At 39.7% G+C, this 23,904-nt stretch overlaps 1 long non-coding RNA gene across 1 annotated transcript in view; it reads left to right on the forward strand.

Annotated features, from left to right (window-relative positions):
* The window catches only part of LOC123366535, a 34,112-nt gene extending 17,424 nt beyond the window's left edge, over nt 1–16,688 (forward strand). The window contains exons 2-4 of the long non-coding RNA XR_006578122.1: nt 12,572–12,645; nt 15,519–15,674; nt 16,394–16,688. This is a non-coding gene — a long non-coding RNA (uncharacterized LOC123366535). The remainder of the gene's footprint in view (nt 1–12,571; nt 12,646–15,518; nt 15,675–16,393) is intronic.
* Nucleotides 16,689–23,904: the final 7,216 nt, after the last annotated feature.

Genomic DNA, 23,904 nt, shown 5'->3' on the forward strand with positions numbered 1-23,904 from the left:
AATGGGTGGCAGAGACTGCGGGAACTGTGGGATAGCTACTCGCAGGAACCCACAGTGCAACGCTCCGGAAGTCGATGCTAGCCTCGGTACTGTGGACACAGTCTGCTGACTTAATGCACTTAGAGCATTTTGCATAGGGACACACACAATCGACTGTATAAAAACGATTTCTAAAAAAACGACTTCTATAAATTCGACCTAATTTCATAGTGTAGACATATCCCCGCTCTTGTTCTCCTCTTGCTCCAATATAACTCTACTGATGTCAATAAAATTACACCTGATTTATGCTAATATTAGTGAGAGAATCACACCTAGTACTTTTAGTGTGAGTGCAGTGTATGCACTATAATGTGAAAGACTGTCACAAGAGCTCTTTGATCATTACTATTCAGGCTGGTGCATTTATGGCCCCATGGATTTTTAAGCAGACAGACTGCAGAGGCTCATTGAAAACAAATGAAGCTGTGCAAGTGCTGATTATTCCAGAAAAGCCTGACCAAATTAATTAATACTTAGGTGTGAAATGAACTTATGCCTTCTGTTTTCCCTAATACATCTCCTATGGTACTAATTTATTTTCACTATACGTTGGTACAGAATGGATGTAAGGAACATATGTGAGGCTGAGTTAAAACCTTCATTAGATAAGCATTGCCACATTTCTTGTAAGTTTTAGTAGCATAGCTGGTGCCTTAGCTTTAGTTCTTTAAAAAGTGTAACTTACTGATACTTAAACACTGTTAGTGACTTTCTAAATGAGGTATCTTTTGATGATAACAAAGAGAAATTGGTACTTAACAGTTATATTATAGCACAGTATTGTATCATTCCACAATCTTCTACAGTGTACATTTGAGTTTAAAATGGGTTGTTTGAAGGTTTTTGTTGAGGTTGTGTTAAATGGAAATTGTATGAGTGGATGTTATAGCTGCAATCTTGCGTGCAGTGTAATACTATGTTGCTGGAGGGGCTTTATGTTTATGTGTGTGTTAAGCAGATTTTTTATGGCTTTGGTTGTCTCTTGTGCATTTTTAGTATGAGAGATCCACAAAATGAAGCTGAATGGTCCCGATGCTTTTAGTATGAGCAAAAAGGCACTTAACCATAGAGTGTTCCAAAGTGCAATATAAATATTATAGACATTTCGGTCAGTGCTTTAAGACACGATCTGCATTTTGATGGGGTGTGGAAGAACCTCCTGGGACTCTGATTTAGCATAAGCTAGAATGAGAGCTCTGCTACATTTTGAAAGGGGCAGCATGTGCTTCTGCCTTTGGGGGGCCAACTTTGGGCCTGATATAGAGGATTAGCGAGGGGAATAGTCCTGCCCCAAATTACACCTACCATTTGGGTATTAGCTGAGAGCAGGTAGTGGCAGTAGCCTTCCATAGGATTAGTTCTTCTGCTTTCCCCTGGGACTGGGCTCCTGCACAAGGGAAGATGATGGGGACAAAAACACCTTGTGGCCCAGCCTTTGGGAATTCATGCATGGCCTGGTACAATCTAGTCTTTAATTAAACCAGAAATTTTAAAATGCAAGTTAAAAATTACTGGTAAAGAACTCCTTAAGACACACCTATCAAAGTGTTCACACCATCATCAGATGACAAGTCATCTGGAGAGGAAAGTTCCGTGGTCCTTCCCTAGGACAAAGCATCTTTAGAGGGAGAAGGAGGCCCAAGGATCTTCTGCTAGTCTCGTCATCCTCCTGGAGTCAGCTGACCTGGAGAAGCCTAACAGGATCTTTGCTGGGCTCCTCAGTTACTTGTTTTGAATTTGGTGTTATTCTGGATTTTCACCTTGTGTTCCAGCCCAAGTATATGACATACTTCTGGGAAGCCCCAAAATAGGAGGAAACTCTTCCTAAAAATCTCACCGTAGATGCTTCTTCTCCTGCTGCCTGAGATAGGGGTAACCTTTCTGCCAGGTGGAGAGGGCAGCAAGAAGAGCCAGGTTCAAAATCTAGGGGGTTCCTTTTCAACAATATAACCCAAACTGGCCCGAGCCCCCACTGGGTAACCTGGGAAAATTTCACTCTACCCTCTGGGTGCCTTTACGAGGCAATTCTTCCCCTCTTGGAAGCAGAGTCTGAGGTAGAAAGAGTTTCTTTAATAAAAGTAACCCAGCATTAATCTGAGAAAACAGCACACACAGGATTCATAATCATAAAAGCATGAGCAAGACACCCGCCCCAGAACACGCTGGGCAGTGTCCTTTGCTTCAGGTTCTTGAGTCCAACACCCAAGTTCTTGTAGTGAGCGCCCCCCTTAACATCCGGGTCACAGGTGTTGTGCCAGTTCAGCACAGACCCAGCACAGACCCAGAGTTCAAAGGTACATTTGTGTGAATTCTCCTCCAGCCAGGAATGTGTGTGTGTGTGTCGGGGTGTGTGTGTGTAAATGCCACCATGATCGCTTCGCTGCTCAAGCTCCTGCCGGCCACCAGCTTGCTCACTGCTCTCGCCAGCCGGCTGCCTGCTCGCTGCTCCCAGGGTGGCCTCTGCCCATCAGTCTCTTAGTGATTTTAGTTCTGGGCAGAAACACAGTCTTGCCACAAGTGATTTCAGCTCTCAGTGATTTCCAGTTCTGGGAAGGCAGGGCAGAAGCACAGTCCTACCTAAACTGGTTTTTAGCTCTGATTGAGCAATTAAAATAACAAAGAGGTGCCTAATGAAATCTATTAAACTCTATTCTTTGAACTCTGTGGGGGGGGGGGAGGGAGGAGGAGAAGAAACATGTTAAACCAGTCTAAAGAGGATGTGCAGTTCCCTGCAGGAGCACCGCCAGCTTTTTTGCTGCTGTAGGTGGCAGAAGGTCCTGCCCCCAAAATGCTGCCCCTGACAGAGGCGGCAGAAGGTCTGGCTGCTGTGGTCTCTGCCCCCCAAATGTTAGCACCCTAGGCAACTGCCTATTGGGTTGTGCTGGCCCTGGTCCCTGACTGGGATACCTGTCCCCACCCCTCCTACTTTCACAGGGCTCTGACATTTGAGGCCCTGGCTTAAGGAGAAGGGTAGCTACCTTATTTGGGACAAGTTAAGGACAGTCATAGAATAGTGGAGTTGGAAGGGACCTCAGGAGGTCATCTAGTCCAACCCCCTGCTCAAAGCAGGACTAATCTCCACACAGATTTTTACCCCAGTTCCCTAAATGCCCCTCTCAAGAATTGAACTCACAACCCTGGGTTTAGGAGGCCAATGCTCAAACTACTGAGCTATCCTTCCCTCAATAGAGATGGCTTTCCTGTATTCCTACAATAATTACAACACTGGTAACCATATTTCACTACCCCTGCTTTCAGTATTAAGGTGATTTGTACCCAGCACCAGTTGATCACTTTGACATGGCTGTATCTGCTGAATATGTAAGCAGAGCAGGAGCAAACTGTATTTACATAAACACACCCAAAGTCATTCCCCCTCCCAGTTAGCTGTCAGGGGAGCATTCATTCAGACCATGCTTACACAGATTTCCATTTTGGTCTACTATGCACAGAGACTAGTGAGAATATCTTAACATCTTTCAGCAGCAGTTTTTGATGTAGCCACCCTCTCATAAAGTGAAAATTAAGCCTCTCTTGTATCTACTATGTAAATCATATTAATTAGGTCAATAGCCAGTCTTGTATAAATTAGCCTTGCTGTTAAACCTGTCAGTACCTTAGCAGAGGGACCTTTCTGGTCCCAGAGCTTGTTTCTTTTATTGCTCTAATAAAAGGCAACACATTCTCTACTTTGGCTGCTATTTAGCATCATGAAACACAGGAAGAAAATAAGCTAAAAGGTAAATAATTACTTAAGCATCTTGTAAACGATACTATGCAGTGATGAGAAGATGGAATACATTCCAACAATTATAATTACCAAGGGGAGAATGTATATATATTAACCCAAAAAACAGCTTATGCAAAGATTTTTGAAAAGCTGGTTCATCAAAAACAAGTTACAAAAATAGAGGTTAGAATTAAATAAAGTAAATATTATGACTAGATTTAAGCTGTTTGCTAATAGTTGAAAATGTCTGGCATGCTGTGTATTTCCACAGTCCTAATGACTTAATTTCTCTTTGCTCCTAAATTAGTTCCACTAGCTAAGCATGGGGTAAATATTCTTATAGGGCCAAATCTGCTCTTAGGCATGCAAAACTCCCACTGGAATCTCAGCTTGCCAAATCCTAGTGCAGCCATTGACCCATGCGACAGTAATCCAGTTCTGACAGAGGAGGGCCCCTCAGCCGTGACCCTGGAACTGCCCTTTAGCTACCTAGCCTTTTCACCTTCTCTGAAGGCAGATTTCCAGACTCTGTGCTTGTGTGGGGGAGGAAGAGGAAGACTGAGTAAGAGCCAGGCCCCATCACTACCAACACCAGAGCCAGCTAACAGCTGTGTGAAATGGAGCTGTCAGCCAGGGATAGTGGTCCACCCAGAAGGAAAATACACCCCCATACCTCAGGAAACGGTAAGTAGGGAAGAACAGCAAACCCCCTTCAATTCTCCCACTCTCCACTCCACCAATACCAACTCTCCCTCCCTTTCTGTGGATGTTATTGTTGCCACCAGACAACAGTATTCTCTGCGGTCCTTGAACAGGAAAGAGAAGGATCAGGATCTATTGCAAGTCAGTGAAGGAGATGTGAGCTCATTTATATGAGCTCCCAGACACATCTTAGATTAAACAGGTTCCAACCACAGAGTAGCCTAACCTTATCCTAAGTATTGGTCAGTCTGGTGTACGTGACTTAAAGCCCTGTCAGAATACTGCTTGTTTAGCTGTAGTGAACACTGCAGGATTTAGCTCATGGGCAGCAAATTACAAACTTTTACATTCATTGATAGCTTGTGCTAAACTCTGTAGCACAAGACAGTGGGACAATCCTCTTCCCCAAGACACTTTTGTCCATCCAACATTACAGAATGCTACTTTGAACTGGAGTCATCCCATGATATGAGAAAAAGTGATGAGCTGTAGGTGAGCTACTCTCATGGATGTTAGTTCCTGTATCTAAACTTCACTTCACTCATCCTCCTGTAGATTAATGTATCAGTTATATTCTCCATGAACCAAAATAAGCTTCTGTTTTAATACAATGGTGTATAATGTTATTTCCCTAGTGATATTACAACTTAAGTCTTATTATGTGACTGGACTTCTGATACTCGTGTGTGTTCTTTCTCCCTCCTACTACATTTACTATGCTTAAAACTTGCTTATGGCTTAAGGTCACACATAAATGGCCTGGTTTTTCTCCCCTTATGCTCAAGTAAATTGTAACACTCCAACTCAACTGAAAGCGGAAGAATTGAAGTTTACTAGTGCAAGACCAGTGGCAACAGCCTGATCCAATTCCCACACTAAAGATAATGGGGATATTTCCATTGACTTCAGTGAGCTTCAGATCAAGCCCTAAGTGAAACAGGATCAGTCCTCATATCTGCAGCAAAGTCAGAAATAAAACACATATCTGCTTACTCCCAACCCTGTGTTTTCATCATAAAACTATCCTTCTTTATATGTGACACCTCTAGTATTATATCTTCATAAGGAACCAACTCATCACATATTTTATCCTGCAAAATCAATGGGTGTGATCTGGTAGAAGTTCAGCAGCCATCGTACAACTAAAATATCTGACAAAATGTCCAGCTCAAGCATTCTCTTCCTCCATAAATGACATTATCTACCCTTAAGGACCTAATTTAAAGGAGGAAAACCAGAGTAATTCAGAATTGCATCTGTTGTACCATCCACAAAAAATTACACAGAAGATGTGCATGAGATATGGAAAAAATCATTGGAAGCAGCAAATGCAGCATCATTAAGTATGAAATCCTTGGTATTAGGTACCACCCTATACAAAGGAAGCCATTGTTTCCATGCCATATTTAGTCAATCTTTTTTCTGGCTATACAGAGTCACTCAGGTCAGCATGTTGTCTTTTGTAGTAAGTTTCACCTTGACTGTAAACTTTTTTGGGGCAGAGACCCTTGTCATATTGTGTTTGTCTGTATTATGCATAGTTACAGGATTGTAGAGCTAATAATTAATATTTTTTTTCAGATTCTGTGAGCAAACACCTAGAAAAACTTGCTTTCATGTGTGACAGGTACAGACTGGTCATTTAGCTGATGTTCACTTTCTGTAGGACAGGCTGTGTGCAAATAGCTTGGCATAAGGATAGTAAATGTGAGGTCTATCCTCCATTTGGCTTCGTCTTACCTCATCTAGTAGATTTGGTGGAACTGTATGAAAATCAGCAATTTACTTGTCAAAGTCTAAATCCTCTTGAAGAGGAAGAGTAAATATTACTGAACTAATTCATCATACTTATTGTATAGGATAACTGTACATCTTAGATTGTATCATAACACATTTTTCACCATCTAGGATTTCATGATATGATGCACAGGATAGCTTTATGGTAGCATCACTTAAAGAACTCAGATCCTCTTCATTGAGCACAAGCCCCCATGCCACTGAAACTAAAGAAAAAAATCTTCATTAGCTGTTAGCAGGACAGGACCTATGACCCATAGTTGAATAGTTCTGATTCTATCCAGTAGAGTGCGGTAGTACATATACACACTATCCAAGTTCATTACCTTATTCTTGATGTTTTATTTTCAGTGGTTTGGGGATTCGTTTAACCAACATTCTGGGGACTGGTTTTCTTTAAAGTGCTCAGCTAACTAGACTGTTGGTGAGTGTAAAACAGGACTTTTCTGTAAGACTCTGCCCACTGAAAATCATTGCTAATCTGAGAAAATTATCTTCTGTTGCAATGAGAATGTTTTTTTTTCCTCTGTAAGCTTATTTAGTCCTATCATTTTAAAGGAAAAACCACTAATAACTCTGTTCAACTGTGCTAAATGTGAGATCTTGCTGTGATGGGAACAATAGTCTCTCAGAAAGGGAATTGAAAGCACTAAACTTCTTTTCCTTAATACTGGCCAGAGTTGAATTTAAACTGGCTGTCGAGGCAAAAAGCCAGGAAATGTCTTTTTTGACACCCAGCTGTTAGTACTTTCAGTCCTTGAATTGGAAAGCGAAATAAATGATCTACTGCAAACAATCAGATATCAGAATGTATCATTCTTCTCTCCACTTTAAATATGATTGGTGTTTTTTTTTCATATGCATTTCCAGCACATTCCTGTTTGTGTGCAGCCTAAAGAAGTCCTAGGTTTTACAAGCCTGGAATGCCAGGAGCATAAGATTATATACTGTATAAAACTGTAGTAGTGTAGATCTGTATAGTAATTGTATGTGTCTATAGCATACATTATTATGAGTTTTCCCAACTTTGTCCCAGATCCTTCCCTTTTGACATAAAAGCAGTGGAAGGGGAAAGTTATTTAGGAGGGGAAAAAACTTTCTTCGTTTTTGCCTCATCTCCTGCACAACCTCCATTTTTAAATTTGGAATAGTGGCCTAGCAGAAGGAAAATTGGGAGGAGATGCATAGGCTACTCAGGACCTGATCTCAAATCTCTGACCAGACACACACAGCTTCCCTATGTATGGAAGCTGCCACTAGCTTCTTCATTCCAATCTGCTAACTTCCATGATAAAACTGGTGAGGGGGGTTATTCCCTTCCTTAGGGATCAGGGCACATATTTGTTTCTTTGCTTGGCAATCTTGCAAACTGCCCCGTCTTCTAGGCCCCTGCAAATTTCAAGCAGATCCCCAACATATTGTTCCCAAGGATGAGCTGCAGGAGACAGGGAACATGCACTGTAGCTGTTACTTCCCTTTACAAGGTCTCCCCAACCTACTTCTTCACTATTTTAATTCCCCTCTTAGTAAACAAAGGGCGTTCAGGATCTAACTTCTTGGGCTTTCCTGATCCTTGGGCATTGGTTTTATTTCTTTATGAGATGATTAAGACCCCTTTGAAGTCAGTGGAAAGACTCCCATTGACTTCAGCAGGGTTTGGATCATTGTTTAAAAGGAACATAGGATTAGCTATACTACATCAGGCCTTCAGCCCCATGTGAGAAATCTGCCTCTGGCAATGACCCATATCTGATGCTTCAGAGGAAGGTGAAAATCCACCATAACTCTCCAAGCCAATTGTGCAATATTGTAATTGATGGCGGTGAGGGATTTTTTTTGACTACTCTTCTGAAGACTTTGGTCCCCCTTGCCAATTTAGTTCTAAAACAAAAATGCTGTGACTTAAATTTATAATTTACAGAACAAAAAGACCAATACATTCATGCAATGCATCTGTCTTCCAATGCAGGATTACTCCCTAGAGTAAATTTTCTAATGCTTCATCTCATCTAGTTTCAAAATTCCAAAGTTATGGAAATTTCTCCACTTCCCTTCAGAGAACAGTCCACAATTGGCGGGACTTTCCCCCCTAAATTTAGTCTAAATTTTCCATTACTCTTGCTTTTACCCACATGTGCCACAGATATCTGTGGGCTGTTATGTTGCCACCTAATCAGCTCTTTGCTAAGTTATACATATTAACTCCCTTAATCCTTCTTTATGAATCAGTCACAGCCCTCTGACTATTCTTGTTGCTCTTATCTGAACCTCTTTTTAATTCACTAATATTTTTCTGTTATAGAAATTCATTAAAAAAATCCCCATGTACAAAATTTACAAATGACAATATAATTATTATGGATAACTTAATTATAATTATTTGAATTACAATTTTAAAATAACAAATTGTGTGTACAATGTCGTCTTACAACCACACTGTCACTTTTTAATGGCCTTTTCAAGAAATTAGTTTGTAAATCTTAAGACACAGAACTGGCTTTCTCCTTGGAATGTGACTTTTAATTTGGTGCACCTGAGTATTTATGTGTCATTGGCTTAACTTTCATAGCCAAGATACTAGCTTTATCCTCTGTAAAGATCTTTGGCAAACTATTTTTGTCCTCAAGACTCAACTTCGCAATTTTTTAAAGACATTAACTGTAGGCAAAATATCCTCTCAGACATTTTATTCATTGTTAATAACTAGAATTTAGTGTATAACAATACACTGTGTCAAATAAATGGAGAATGCAAGCTATGTAGACTAAATCATACATGCTGTTTTGTTGCATTTTTATAACCCCTTTCTCTCTCCTATTTCGTCAGAATGTCTTGACTCAGCAAGAGTTTTGCACTGCTGTATCATTCCCAAGTAATACGTTCAAAGTAATTTGGATGCTGGAAATAAAATTCAACATCTTCCTTCACCCAGGAGAAAAGGGGAACTGTAGCGAAGATGATTTTGTTATTTTAAGCAACCAGAATTTACACAGAGAATCATCATGGGAGTTGGATCATCAGTCTCCTCAGTACTAATTGTGAATTTCAACCAAAAGGGGAAGCTCAGTCATTGTCAAGCCCAAGTGCTCAAGTAATTTATAATAACTGATAGACTGCCCATGAAAATCTGAAACTAGAATGAGACAAACTTAGAAGATAACCATTAATTTTGGTGACGTCAAATAGATCTGTTTTCCCTTTCAGGCATGCAAATGGTGAATTGCTTCCAAACTTCAGTTTTTGATGGGATTCATACAGTTCACTGCATATACAAAGCTGTCATGCTTTGAAGACATATGCAGACCAGCTGTATCCAATTTTGAGCAGTGGAGCTAAAAAAGTTCTAGAATATTTATCATGCACCAAATAAGAAATCCATAGTATGAAATCAAACAGGACTGATACCCAGTATTCCACTGACATTGACTGAACTGCACCAGAGATGAATTGTCCCCCTCTCTTCTAATGTACACCCCCCGCCCCAAGTCTTCGGTGCTATCTTTTCATAGTATAAAGTGCAGTTGCTCTCTGTTTTGATGCTAGCTGTGCTTTTCAGGAACAAGACTGACCATGTGGATGATGGCTGAAGCAGGAGAGGCCTACACTTATTACACAAATTAACTTAATATGTCTTGTATTAGGTCAGCAGTGGCAGTTCTCATTCCCTTTGATGCCTACACCAGATAGAAAATAAATTCTGCAGGTATTGGTAGTTGAAGAATTAGATACATTCATGGAGGATAGGTCCATAAGTGGCTATTAGCTACAATAGTGAAAGATGTAACAATATGCTCTGGGTGTCCCTAAGCCTCTGACTGCTAGATGCTGGGACTGGATGACGGGGGATGGATCATTTGATAAATGCCTGTTCTGTTCATTCCCTCTGAAGCATCTGGCATTGGCCATTGTCCAAAGATAGGATACTGGGCTAGATGGACCATTGTTCTGACCTAGTAGGACCATCCATATGTTCTTGATTATGCCTGGCTCTTAAATAGTTGTGCAAGAAGAACTAAGGATTTCCCTCCCACTTTACATCACTACTTAAGGGCTACCTGGATTACAACTCTGTGCTTGGAGGAATCCTAGGACTGCACACCAGAAGCACCCCGAGGAACAACTGGGTGGGATTTGCATGGCTCTGCCCCCAACTCACCATGTACACAAGCCCCACCCATCATCACAATAGGGAAGCCCCAGGATCTATATCTGAGGAATGATGTCTCCCAATGGTCTTTCTGGGATGGTGTGCCTGTGCACCAGCCATAACTATGGGCAGCATGAAAATAGCCTGACTTAGCCAACAGTAAGTGCATTTTATTTTACCTTAAAAAAATAATCTGCTGTTTCGGGGCCTGATGCAAAGCCCAGTGACGTCAACAGGAGTTTTTCTACTGGACTTCAGGGGGATTTGGAGCTGATCCTGTAGGTTGTATGTATATCTAAGAAAGACTTGCACAACTGTCTTGTGAAGAAAGCAATCCTACCGAATCACATGATGCCATTCTGTGGCTTTAAGAACTGGAAAAATAAATTACTAACATTCTCAAAAAGTAAAAGTTCTGACAGCATGTGTGCTGTGGCCTGCAGCAGTTTTATGAGAGAGAGAGAAAGCAAGACTATTAAACCGTGCAAGAAAGGCAATAAAAAATGGTTTGGAAGACAAGAAAGTCACAAGGAGTTTGAAAACTAAGCATCCTAAATGATCCATGCAGGTGGTCTACCTGAGGGCACAAATGTACAGGAATTTGGGGCATTTTTGTTCATTTTTTTGTTGTTTAATGCAACTTTCTTGTACAAATTTGAGAAGGATGAAGAAATGGTTAGATGAAAGGTTGAAATAAATGGAAAATGAAAGTTTCTGTCTGATGTTTAAAACATATCTTTTTGTAAGGCCTGGCCATTAATTTTTACTTTTGTTTGGTGCTCTGGGGAGTGTCAGTGCTCCTTGGAGGCACTATATATTTTATACAAAATGTTATAAAACAGCATCTTTCACAATTTTGTCAGATCTGTATTAAAAATAGTGTGGAGAAAACATCCTCTGATGCAACTCTACTGCCTTCAATTAATTTAGACTACGGGATGAGTTTGACCCACTGTCTCATAAATTATCATCTTTTTATCAACTCCTGTTGGATTTTCAGCCAAGAAATGTGAAGGAAGAACAAAGTAAATTAGTTAATGAATCGAATGCTGAACATTTCTTGCTGGGCAAATTTGAAGGTGACTTTGTAGAAACCTTAAAAAATATGTCAGGGCTCAGTTTCTTAGAAGTCACATATTCATTTATGTTGGCTAATGGCACTTCCCAGGGTTGTTACAAATGTCATGCTGGGAAAGTTTAGGATATATTTTCAAAGTTGTGCATGGGTAGTTGTTAGTACAACTTCAGTTATCAGCTAGAAGTGTGTTACTCCCTGTGCTCCTCTATTAACTTTGAATAATCTTTCTTTCTTTCTTTCTTTCTTTCTTTCTTCTTCAAATTATTAGCTTTTCTCTTCATCATATATTCTATAGGGAGCTGGTAGTGACCTCTCTAGATAGCTTGTTTTACACTTTCATTATAGGACATTCTTGCAGTCTTTTCTCTGGGAAGTTCTCACACTTAAATTGTTTACAGCAGGCCTTCAATTGTTGGCAGTGGGCTAGCCCTCTTATTTGTCCCCTGAAATTCTCTTCAGCATAAGGTCCCAGAAGCCCATGCACCCCTTTGGTGCCAACTTCTGTGGAGCTGGATAAAGAAGGCGCCAGGCCAATGTCCCCACCCCCAGCCACTACCTACCAGATGCATAACATGGCCCCAGCAGCCCATTGCCCTCTCCCTCCACTCCTGGTGGCAGCACCTTGTGGCACCACCTAGTAGGCATTGCAGGGAGAAGAGAAAGTTGACAAACTCAACCTGGGTTCCTCCTAGCCAGCTATTGCCCCTCAGACTCCAGGACATAAACCCAGCTGCTGTCCATCCCTCCTCTTGTTGCCAGTTAGTTCTATAGGTCAAGTAGGGGAAATCTGTTATGCTAAGGTTTGAAACTTTGCTGATGATGCATGATGAGGAGCTTGTTTTAGATGCACACAATAGACGCTGTATTTACCTTTTTCCTTTAAAATAATTGGGAAATTACATTTGAAAAAGGAAACCCTCAAATGTTATTTACATTGCAAACGCAAGTACTTGAAATTTTGGAAATGTCAGATTTTCAGTTGCTCATGAAAGCTTAATTCAGTCCCCCTCTCCTTTATGGCTGTGTATCACAATACCGTCTTCAATTACATGCTCACATATTATTTCTTCCACAGGACCAGTGCACAGGCTATACACACAAGGGATCAGAATTAAGGTTGCAGTAGCTGCAGCAGCAACTGCAATAACGGTATTTGTATGCTTGTCTTTGAAACCTAAATAGTGTTCTTTTAACATTGATTATTTTATGTAATATACATGCAATCTTTATTACAATGTGAAACTGAACACATAGTTTCACAAGGGCCAACATAGCAAATACAGTATTGTTACACTATATTTTTTAGATAAATAAAGGGCCAATTTTGCCCTTAGGAGCATTCATGGGGCTTCAACAACAGATGTAACCTCAGTGGGAGAAGTGAGTAATATATATATATATATCAGGGTAGAATTTGACCCAAGGGCCAGAAAAACAAGAAGGTGATCAGATTAACATGAAGTCCAGTGGTGAAAAGATATCTAATCGTACCCTAGTACTCTTCTCTTTCTCCTCTGCGGATCTCAGTGCCCTTTACATGTGCTAGAAATGAATGCAGCACAGTATATATCACTGAGACATTTGAAATCACAGCTTTCTGAGGGTGAATTTAGCTTTGATGGTTCATGAAATCATAGAATAATAGAAATGTAGGGTTGGAAGGGACCCTGAGAAGTCATCAAGTCCTCTCTGTGCTGAGGCAGAACCATGTAAACCTAGACCATCCCTGGCAGGTGTTTGTCCAACCTGTTCTTAAATAACCTCCAATGATGAGGATTCCACAGCTCCCTTGAAAGCCTATTCCAGAGCTTAACTACCCTCATAGCCAGAAAGTTTTTTCCTAATATCTAACTTAAATCTCCCCTGCTGCAGATTAAACCTTCAGTGGACACAAAAAACAATTCATCACAATCCTTTTTTATAATATTCCTTAACATAGCTGAAGACTGTTGTCAGGTACCCCCCCAGTCTTCCTTTCTCAAGACTAAACATGCCCAGTTTTATTAACCTTTCCTCATGTTTTTTTTTAAATTTTTAATAATTTTTGTTGCTCTCTTCTGGACTTTCTCCAGTTTGTCCACATCTTTCCTAAAGTGTGATGCCCAGAATTGGAAACAGTATTTCAGTTGAGGTCTCACTAGTTCCGAATAGAATGGAACAATTAGCTTCCGTTTCTTACACATGACATACGTGTTAATACAATCCAGAATGATATTAGCCTTTTTTGCAGCTGCATCACATTGTTGACTTGTATTCAATTTGTGATCCACTAAAATCCCCAGATCTTTTTCAGCAGTTGTACTGCTCAGCCAGTTGTTCCCCATTTTGTAGTTGTGCATTTGATTTTTCCTGACTAAATGTAGTACTTTGCTTTTGTTTTTATTGAATTCCATTTTGTTGATTTCAGACCAATTCTCCAATTTGTCAAGGTCTTTTGAATTCTAATCCTGTTTTCCAAAGTGCTTGCAATCCCTCCCAGCTTGATGTCATCGTCAAATTTTATAAACATACTTTCCACTCCATTATCCAAGTCATTAATGAAAATATTGAATAGTAACAGACCCTGGGCCCTTAAATCTGTGACTGGTCCAGGAGTGAATATAGCAAATCTTGGATCTCAAGCTATTAATAATTGCTTTGACCTGAATCAATTTCCCACATTCTGTGGAGAATGGAGCAGCATTTTGTGATACATCATTTTTATGGTATATTTTGTGCCACATCCAACTGTTTGAGTAGAGCTCAGAAGTTTGGAATGTATACAAGGCAACAAAAACACATCTTGTGAAAATCATGGGAGTTTAGAGTCTGTTTGAACATGGCTAGTATCTCATCTTGCTTCGGTTTTAAATGAAATCTATTAAGGCTCAATACTATATATTCTTTCCCTTGTAAAGGGAAAAGCAAATCTGGTTGTGTGATATGAGCAGCTCTCAGAAATGTGGTTTTAATTTTTTTCTTTGATTTAAGAAAAAAATAAAACTAAACTTGAGTAAAAATGAATTAATCTGTTCATTAATGAAGAATTATCTGTTTTGCTTATTCTTTAAAAAACAAAACTCAACATCCCAATAGCCAGACTAAGTGCTGAGTCACAGAAATCCATTCTGAAACAGGATCAACACAAAGGGCCAAATTTGGCACCGAAATACATGCACACAGCTCGCACTGACTGGGAATAGCATTTGGCTCAGAGGATGGAAATATAGTACTCTCTGCCAAATTTCAGAAACCGCGACATGGGAACATTTCTTAAATGTGACTGTGGTTGTGGTCCAGTGGTCTGCAAAAGTGAAAGAGAACAGAGAAGCATGAAATCAGCAAAACAGATGTGTCCACAAGGCATTGAGTATCAAGAGGGATGTAGCACAGAGTCTAGGGAGCCAGTAAACCATGCCTTACTGTTTGTCTGACTTTCTGAAATGGTTTGAAAAGCATTAAAGGAAAATAATGTTGTTCTTCAGTACCATTTAAAGAATTCTAACATACCCTTACTATAATAAAGATTACATTTTTGTTTATTAACTCCTAGAGGTATTGACAATGAATGAATGCCATCCTATGCTTATATTTTTCTATATACAAGAATGTATTAAAGTAAATACTATGGTAATAGTCATTCAACCTACAGGTGCACATTATATTTTAAATGTGTTGCAGAAGGTAATTATTAGTTGCTTGGGTGATGACTGGGAAAGAAAAATGAAAATGTCTAATTGTATGTTAAACTGATCATAGCAAATTAATATTTTTAATACACTTTTAGGGTACATTTGGTATTATTACTAGCCTAATTTGAATTAAGCCAGCCTCAGCAAGTCAGTGAAAACCTCTCAAAATGTGACCAAATTATGAGGACGAAACTGGAAATCTAAGCCAGATTTGTTTGTTAAATGAATATTTGGTCACAACTTTTAAGGAGGGGGTTGGAGAATCTTAGGAAACATTATTACTGCTCAAAGTAACTAACTGTATCTTTTAGACTGAGATAATTTTATTCATGTTTCTATATTATTTTCTAGCTGTTTTCCCTGGAGCCAGAGAAGGAAAGATGGGCACCCTTCTTGCTCCAACAACTGCATCCCTTTCCCTGTGCAGCCCAAGCCGTGGAGCTCTCAGAAGGTTTCATGGGCCTGGGGACTGTGCCACTGAGATAGCTGAGCCTTGCTGTTATTCAGGTGAGAGATCTATGTACAGAGGTCCCCTTTAATTTGTAGTTCTTTCTCAGGGACAATCCAGACACAGCTTTGGCAGTGCTAGTCCATCCTGAACCGCTAAACTCCTGTTATCCTGCAGCACAATCTGATACTGCTTTACTCATTTGAGCAAAGATTACTCATGGAAATAAAGCTTTACATGACTGAAATCATAGCCTTGGGCCTCTCCTGAACATAAGACACTTGGAGTGAAATTTTGGCCCACTGAAATCAATGGCAAAACTCCCACTGACTTCAGTGGTGCCAGGTTTTCTCCCCAGTTGTGATGAACTGTACGTAATTAGGATTAGGAAGGTGTAGTCTATCTTTTTTCATCATGTGTACAGTATACAAGAAAACTCATACAACCATCTGTACAAGCAACAGTGAAATGTGATAAGTTGATGATTCTCTGTGTTTGCTTTTAAAATCCATGAAGGTACCAGGAACACATTATTTGTAATAATGTTTAGAAAAAGTCAGCTAATACTTTTTTATGTTAACTTAAAAATAAGTGCTATAGACTTTACATTTGCTGTTTAACATGCTCCAGCCAGATGCTGGATATTCCTGTCTACACTAACCTTGTCCTGCATATTGGTGGTGGCTAAGGTTTTTACCTTAACTCCAATTTTTTTGGCTTTGATGAGTTAAATGAATCCCACAGAGTTATCCTTTCATTTCCTCTCTATTAATTTCAGGTAGTAATGAAACAAACAAACAAACCCCATAACTTCTGGATGAAACTTCTGAGAGAGGGCCAGAACTTCCCCTCGTGGTGGTAAAACCTGTAGCAGGAGGATCTGGTGATGGCCTGTTCAATGTCATGAAAGGGCATGCAGTAGGAACCAGGGAGATCAGAAGGGATTAGTTTAGAGTAGTCAAAGCAAGATGTGGTGAGGGAATGGGCTATGGTTTTGGTAGGGTTGGAACACAAAAGATCCGTTTTGGAGATGTTGTAAGGACAGACAGATAGGTTTTAATGTCAGGCTGGATACGAGAGGAGTCAAAGATGATGCCAAGGTTGTGACAGGGAGGATGGTGGACAGAGATAGAGAAGGGAGGGAGAAGGCAGGATTGGGGGGGGGGGTCCAGAAGCTCAATTTTTGCAATGTTGAATTTGACTTGGCAGTGAGATGAGATTTGGGAGAGACAGTTGATGATGTAGGACTGGATCAAGCAGGAGAATTCTCCATACATGTCTCTTGAAACTGGGTAGATTTCTCAAGTTCTCCTCTGCTACTAAACAATAACAGCACTCATCAAAGCAGTAGGCACTCTCTCTTAACTGCAGAGAGCCAGGCTGTAATCCTCGTGTTCACACTGAGCAGAACCTTATGCCATAAGCAACCTGAATGACTTCTGTAGGACTGCTCATCGTGTAAGGCAGTGGTTCTCAAAGCTGGTCTGCTGCTTGTTCAGGGAAAGCCCTTGGCGGGCTGGGCTGATTTGTTTACCTGCTGCGTCCACTGGTTCAGCCGATTGCAGCTCCCACTGGCCGCAGTTTGCCGCTCCAGGCCAATGGGGGAGGCGGGAAGCGGTGGCCAGCACATCCCTCAGCCCACACTGGTGTAAGGTACTGTTCAGCATGTTGTAACCTGGCCCTTCAGAGTGGCTCTGTCACAGTACAATAATACTCTATGGCTAACGTTTTCCCAAGTGATAAGTGATTTTGGGTGCCTCAGTTTTTGGATGCCCAACTTGAGAAACTTTAAAGGGGCCTAATTTCCAGGAAGTGCCGAGCATCCATCCTCTGGAACTTGATGTATATCAAATTGAGCACCCAAAAATGCTAGTCGCCTTTGAAAATCTTGCCCTACATATTTACAATCCTATGACTGTCTGATACCAACATTAGGTCTAAATGATGGAATGAAAAAAAACCCAAACAATCTTGCAAAAATAAATAAGAAGTTATTGCAGCAGCATGAGGGAAACACATTTTACAGCTGAAACTCTCCAGCTTTTTCTTTTTTTATACCCTTCTTTTCTAAGCAATGGCATGTGCTCTTTGAATCTGCAAATGTATACTCTTGTGCCTGTCAATAGTAGCAACAGCTTTAAAGTTGCAATTTCTATTTAAGGAAGCTCAACCAAGAGTTTTAATACTCCCACTTCAGTATTTTTGAATATAAAACCACAACTTTAGAGCTGCCAAAAAACAGAATAGAAGCCTGAAGTCAGTGGCAGACCAAGAGCCAATGTGTTTGACTGGAGCGGAAGGGAGAAATGAGAGAGGCAGATGAGCATGGGAAAACAAGAAGAAAGGACACAACAATCAGGGACAGCTGAGAAGAGGGAAGTAAGAGAAAATAAAGCGTGGTGATACAGATATGAAAATTCATTATTTATCATAGTGTAAATAATGGCATATTCCTCACCAAACAAACGAGCCCAAGGTTGTAAGTCCACCTTAAGCATTAAGATAATACAAATGAACCCAATGATATTGATGAATATCTCATGTTGTTTGATGTTATGAGAACTCATTGATGGAAATACCACCTTACTGTTTGCAGACAGCTGGACAGTATTTAGTATGTTAATGTTTGTGAAATGTTTATAGATTAATATACACTACTAGAAAATCATTAAAGTTAGAGAAGGAAGTGATCTGTCATGCCTACTTTTCAAAGGGGTATTGATAGCTATTTGTATGTATTGCACACAGTCAGGTGCTTGGTGTTTGAAGATCTAATAAAATCCATTTTAAAGCCATGGAACCTGTTTGTGCCTACAGATTGTATATTTAATTTACACTCAAAGCTGAAACCTCTTTGAAGGTTTGGTCCTTGAGGTCATGTTGTCTCTCTGCATGCTTGTGCAGGTTTTCTTTCTCATGGGATATTTCAGATGGTGTTTCCAGTCCACACTTTTTTTGTTTTGTCTAGTTTGTTCTCCGTGTGGTTTCTGCCACAACCCATGGGAAAGTATTCTGCATTCTACTAGACAAGGGCATTGTGGAAACTTTTCTGATAAACAACCTACATTTTCCTTTGCCCAGTTTCATACAATTACTTCTATTGTGATTATAGCTCATAAATCTAATCTGTCTGTTTTATACTGCTGCCCATTCCTGTAGAATCTGTGTGTCTAATTGATTAGGTGGTACATTGGTAAGTGGATGTAAAGGTGTCTAAATGAGGCTAAAATGGCCTGATTCTTCTCCCACTTATCCCTGTTTTACACCAGTGTAACTCCATCAGGGAGTCACTCTTCATTTACACTGGGATAAGTGAGAGGAGAATCATTCTAAAGGAATATCTAGGAGTCTAAGTGAGTGGAGGGGTGATTAAAATGGTGTTAATCATATGACCAAGGGTCAGAAGAAAGTGCAAGAAAAAGTAAATTAAGTAGGGAGTTATCCATGTAAACGTATATATTCATAGACTCTCATGTAAGTTACTTTTTTCTGCTCACCCCTATTGATATGTGAGTAACAACAACATAGACAGTGCCTCACCCTTAATTAGGGTACATCTACACAGCAGCTGGGAGGAGTAATTTCCAGCTGAGATAGATGAAAACATGTTAGCTCTGCTCAAGGTAGTGCCTGAAAATCACAGCGTGGCCACAGTGGCTCAGGCGGCAACAAGCTGCCCAAGTATGCACCCAGGAGGGTTGGGCAAGACTGCACTCAGGCAGTTAGCCCAAGCTGCCATTTGTGTAGCAAAAGCTACACCCTAGCTGCTTTGTAGACATACATTTAGACTCCCTGTGACTCATTTGCATCCACATACATCATTTCTGAGTTTGCGAATTCACTGACAATATGGTCCACTGCCCTCAGTAACTTCCACTGGTTATCTTCAGGAGCTCTGCCAAGGAGAGGAAATGAATCATTGCATGCCCTGACCCATCCGTTCCTGCCTACTGTTCTGGCAGCAGAGGCCCTCTTTCTCCCCCACAACGGGGAATTTGCTGCTGCTGTTACAGCCTTGCAACCTCCCACTGTGCATTATCAATCACTGGACTCCACTGAGGTTTAGGTCAGCATTGACTGGCATAACATATAGATAAATATGGGCTATTAAATGGAAATCATAGAATTATCAATAAAATAAAATCAGAAAAGGCAGAAGTGTTCAATATTTGGGGAAAAACAGGTGATATAGTCTCATCATATGGTGATAGTAACATTCTTTCTCTGGGGGATGTTAAACAAAAGCTACTGAAGTTAGACATTTTTAAATCAGCATGTCCAGATTAATGTGCATCCAAGAGTTTTAAAATAGTTGGCTGAGGAGCTCACTGGATCATTAATATTGATTTTAGGTAGGTCTTAGAAAACTGGAGAAGTGCCAGAAGACTGCAAGAAAGCTAATGGTGTGCCAATTTTTAAAAAGGGTAAACAGGATGACTCAGATAATTGTAGGTCTGTCAGCCTGACATCAATCTTGGGCAAGATATGGAGCAGCTGATATGGGACTCAATTAATAAAGAATTAAAGGAGAGTAATGTAATTCATGTAAATCAAAATGGGTTTATGGAAAATAGATTCTGCCAAAATAACTTTATATCTTTTTTTGGATGAGATTACAAGTTTGGCTAATAAAGATAATAGTGTTGACTTCTGCTTAAGACTTCTATAAGACATTTTACTTAGTATTGCATAACACTTTGATTAAAAAACTAAAACAGTATCGTAACATGGCACACATTAAATGGATTAAAAACTGAATAACTGATAGGTCTCCAAATTGAATTGTAAATGGGGAATTTCCATTGAGTGGGCATGTTTCCAGTGGGGTCCTGCAGTTGTAGGTTCTTGGCCCTATGCTATTTGACATTTTCATTGATGACCTGGAAGAAAACATAAAATCATTACTGATAAAGTTTGCAGATGACACAAAAAGTGGGGAAGTGGTAAATAAATAAGAGGCCAGGTCACTGATTCAGGGTGATCTGGAATGCTTGGTAAACTGGGTGCAGGCAAATAATATTTGTTTTAATGTGGCTAAATATAAATGTATACATCTAGTAACAAAGAAAGTAGGCCATACTTACAGGATCACCCTTTTCTGGGGACCATTGACTGCAAAAAAGATTTGGGGGGTCGTGCTGGATAAGGAGCTGAATACGAGGTCCTAGTGTGATGTCGTGGCCAAAAGAACTAATGAGATCCTGGAATTTATAAAAATGGGAATCTCGAGTAGAAATAGAGAGGTTATTTTTACTTCTATATTTGGCACTGCTGTGAACGCTGCTGGAATACTGTGTTCAGTTCTGATGCCTACAATTCAATAAGAATGTTGATCAATTGTAGAGGGTTCAGAGAATGATTAAAGGATTAGAAAACATGTGTTATAGTGATAGACTCAAGTAGCTATTAAGTTTAACAAAGAGAAGGTTAAGCTGTGAATTGATTACAGTCTATAAGTATCATGGGGAACAAATATTTAATAATGGGCTCTTCAGTCTAGCAGAGAAAGGTATTACACAGTCCAATAACTGGAAGTTGAAGCTAGACAAAATCAGACTGGAAATAAGGTGTAAATTTTTGACAGTGAATGTAATGAGCCACTGTCAAATGGTGGTGGTAGATTCTCCATCACTGACAATTTTAAAATCAAGATTGGATGATTTTCTAAAAGATTTGCTCTAGGAATTATTTAGAGCAGTGGTTCCCAAACTTCTTCCGCCGCTTGTGCAGGGAAAGCCCCTGGCGAGCTGGGCCGGTTTGTTTACCTGCTGCGTCGGCAGGTTCATCTGATCGCGGCTCCCAGTGGCTGCGGTTTGCTGCTCCAGGCCAATGGGAGCTGCTGGAAGCGGCGTGGGTGGAGGGACGCTGCAGCAAGTGTTAACTGGTCATTCACTGGGTTATGTGAAACACACTGATGTGCAGAATTGTGCAATGCAAAGCAATCCTGCTTAGTATTTGCAAGTTGTCCTTGGCAGTGAGGATTGTAAATAACCCTGAAGATGTACTGAACATGCTTTGGAACAATTTTAAGATAATGATTGAAAATAATCTGTTAATAAAATCCAGCTTTTAAACTGGGCCAATTTAACTTAAAATACACTGCTTAAGAACTGTCTTCCTGATATTTTATTGCTGTAACAGAATAGTGTGGCAAATGAATTCAAAACTATTTTATTTATTTAATCTTCCTGTTCATACATTTTGTTTCTATATTCCTTATGTGCTCTAGCCTCTTTTGGTGGTCTAAGTGGATTTTTTCTCAAAAACATCAGAGTAGATATATATCTTTAAAGTTTACTGGAGAAAGTAGAAAAATGCCAGACAAAAATGGAACACTTCATTTGGACAAGGCTTTTATAGAAAACCACTCAACAGAATGTAAAACTATGAGATAAATCAGTTCTAGTTTTGTGTAAAATCATTATTTGTTTTTCGTACTGTGTACATAGAGAATTCAGTCAATATCAGTGTCCCATTGTTCTAGAGGTACTACATACACATTTAGAGAAACTTTAGTTACCCCAAATAGTTTACAATCTAAATAGCTAAATCAGACAAGGGCTGCGAGAAACAAATTATTATTATCCCCCATTCTACAGATGGAGAACTGAGGCACAGAAAGATTAATTGACTTGTTCATACAGGAAGTCTGTGGTGGAATTCAACTCAGATCTCCTAAGTCCCAATGCAGTACCTTAACCACAAGTCCATCCTTCAACTTTAAATTGTATAGTTTTTAACATTTATAGAGAACTTTTCCTTTTGAGGAATCCTATAGTGTTCATTTGTAAAGACTAAATACAGGGATCACTTAATCTAAGATGCAGCCACTTACTTTATGAAAAGCAGTAGCTATTCCATTCCAGACACATTACATGACAGTGGTATTAGGACAGTGAATTAGTGAATACTAATTTCTCTGATGGAAACAAAAGGGAAGACTTAAACAGAATTATTGTAATTGAAATTTGGCCAGCGCTTGCACTATTTTTTAGCAATTATTATTTTATTTTGGTATCATCATCTTACGGTTCCTGTGGATTGATACAAACATAATGATCCCGACCATTAACTAGTAACTATTTGTATGGAGGCCTTGCTGAAGTGCACCTACTGTGATGAATAAGATTTCACAAAAACCCAGGTTAATAAAGAACTGTTCAGCCATATAACAATATTCAACCAAATTTTCATCTCAGTGGAATTACAAGAGTGTAACTGAGAGGAAAATTTAGTTTGTGCTATTTTTACTAAACAGCAGCATGTACAAAGCCTTTGCCATTTAGGCCCCAAGCCTACAACTGGAGCTGTTACATGCTCTGTACCCATGCAGAGCCCCACTGATTTCTAAGCCACTCCATGCAGACATAAGAGCCTGCCCATGCAGATCTGATGCAGGATCAGGGCCATGAAAGGTAAAGTTACATGCAGCAAAATTAAGGCTAATTTTCCAAGTCAAAACTAAAATGTAGGTATTTATGGATCCTTGTAGGTGGATCAGTTTATCCCATTGTCTTTTTTAACTTGACCATGGACCACAGCAAGCTTTTTCTAACATAGCTGTTTCTCAAGCAATTATATCTTTATTTGCCTAAATTATTTTTAGCTGTTTTGAATTCAGTGTTGTAAACAATATTTGTCAATTTAATGTGGAATTATCATTCATATTAGAAGTTGCAGTTATTTGTTTTCCCGGGAGGCAATAAAGTGGGCAGCTAGCTGCAATGGCTCTTGATATATCAAGAAAATACTCCTTCACAGACGACAGGGAAAACAGGCTTAGCTGTTTGGCATATTAGAAACTGACTGTAGTTATATTTCAAAGAATGAATACAGAGCGCATAAATGTGATACTTGTCAGGTTCCTAATGCAAAAACATATTTCAAAGCAACACAATTCAACTCACCTTGAAGAACTATTTATTTTGCTGTAGGAAGAGAATTGTCCCAGTGAACATCAAAAATGATGGTGTGATAGATAGGGTAATTTCCCATCATATCCTTGAAAAACTTTATTCAATTAAGTGTCTTTGAAGTATGTTGCGTTGAATGCAAAGTTTATGTATTATTATGGGATTAGCTGTAACTTCTGTAGGGGGGAGATGTGGCCAATGTAAACCCAGCAACGTGTTATAACATAAGAACATAAGAATGGCCATACCGGGTCAGACCAAAGGTCCATCTAGCCCAGTATCTGTCTACCGACAGTGGCCAATGCCAGGTGCCCCAGAGGGAGTGAACCTAACAGGCAATGATCAAGTGATCTCTCTCCTGCCATCCATCTCCATC

This window comes from Mauremys mutica, chromosome 3, assembly GCF_020497125.1.
Source record: "Mauremys mutica isolate MM-2020 ecotype Southern chromosome 3, ASM2049712v1, whole genome shotgun sequence".
Lineage (NCBI taxonomy): Eukaryota > Metazoa > Chordata > Testudines > Geoemydidae > Mauremys > Mauremys mutica.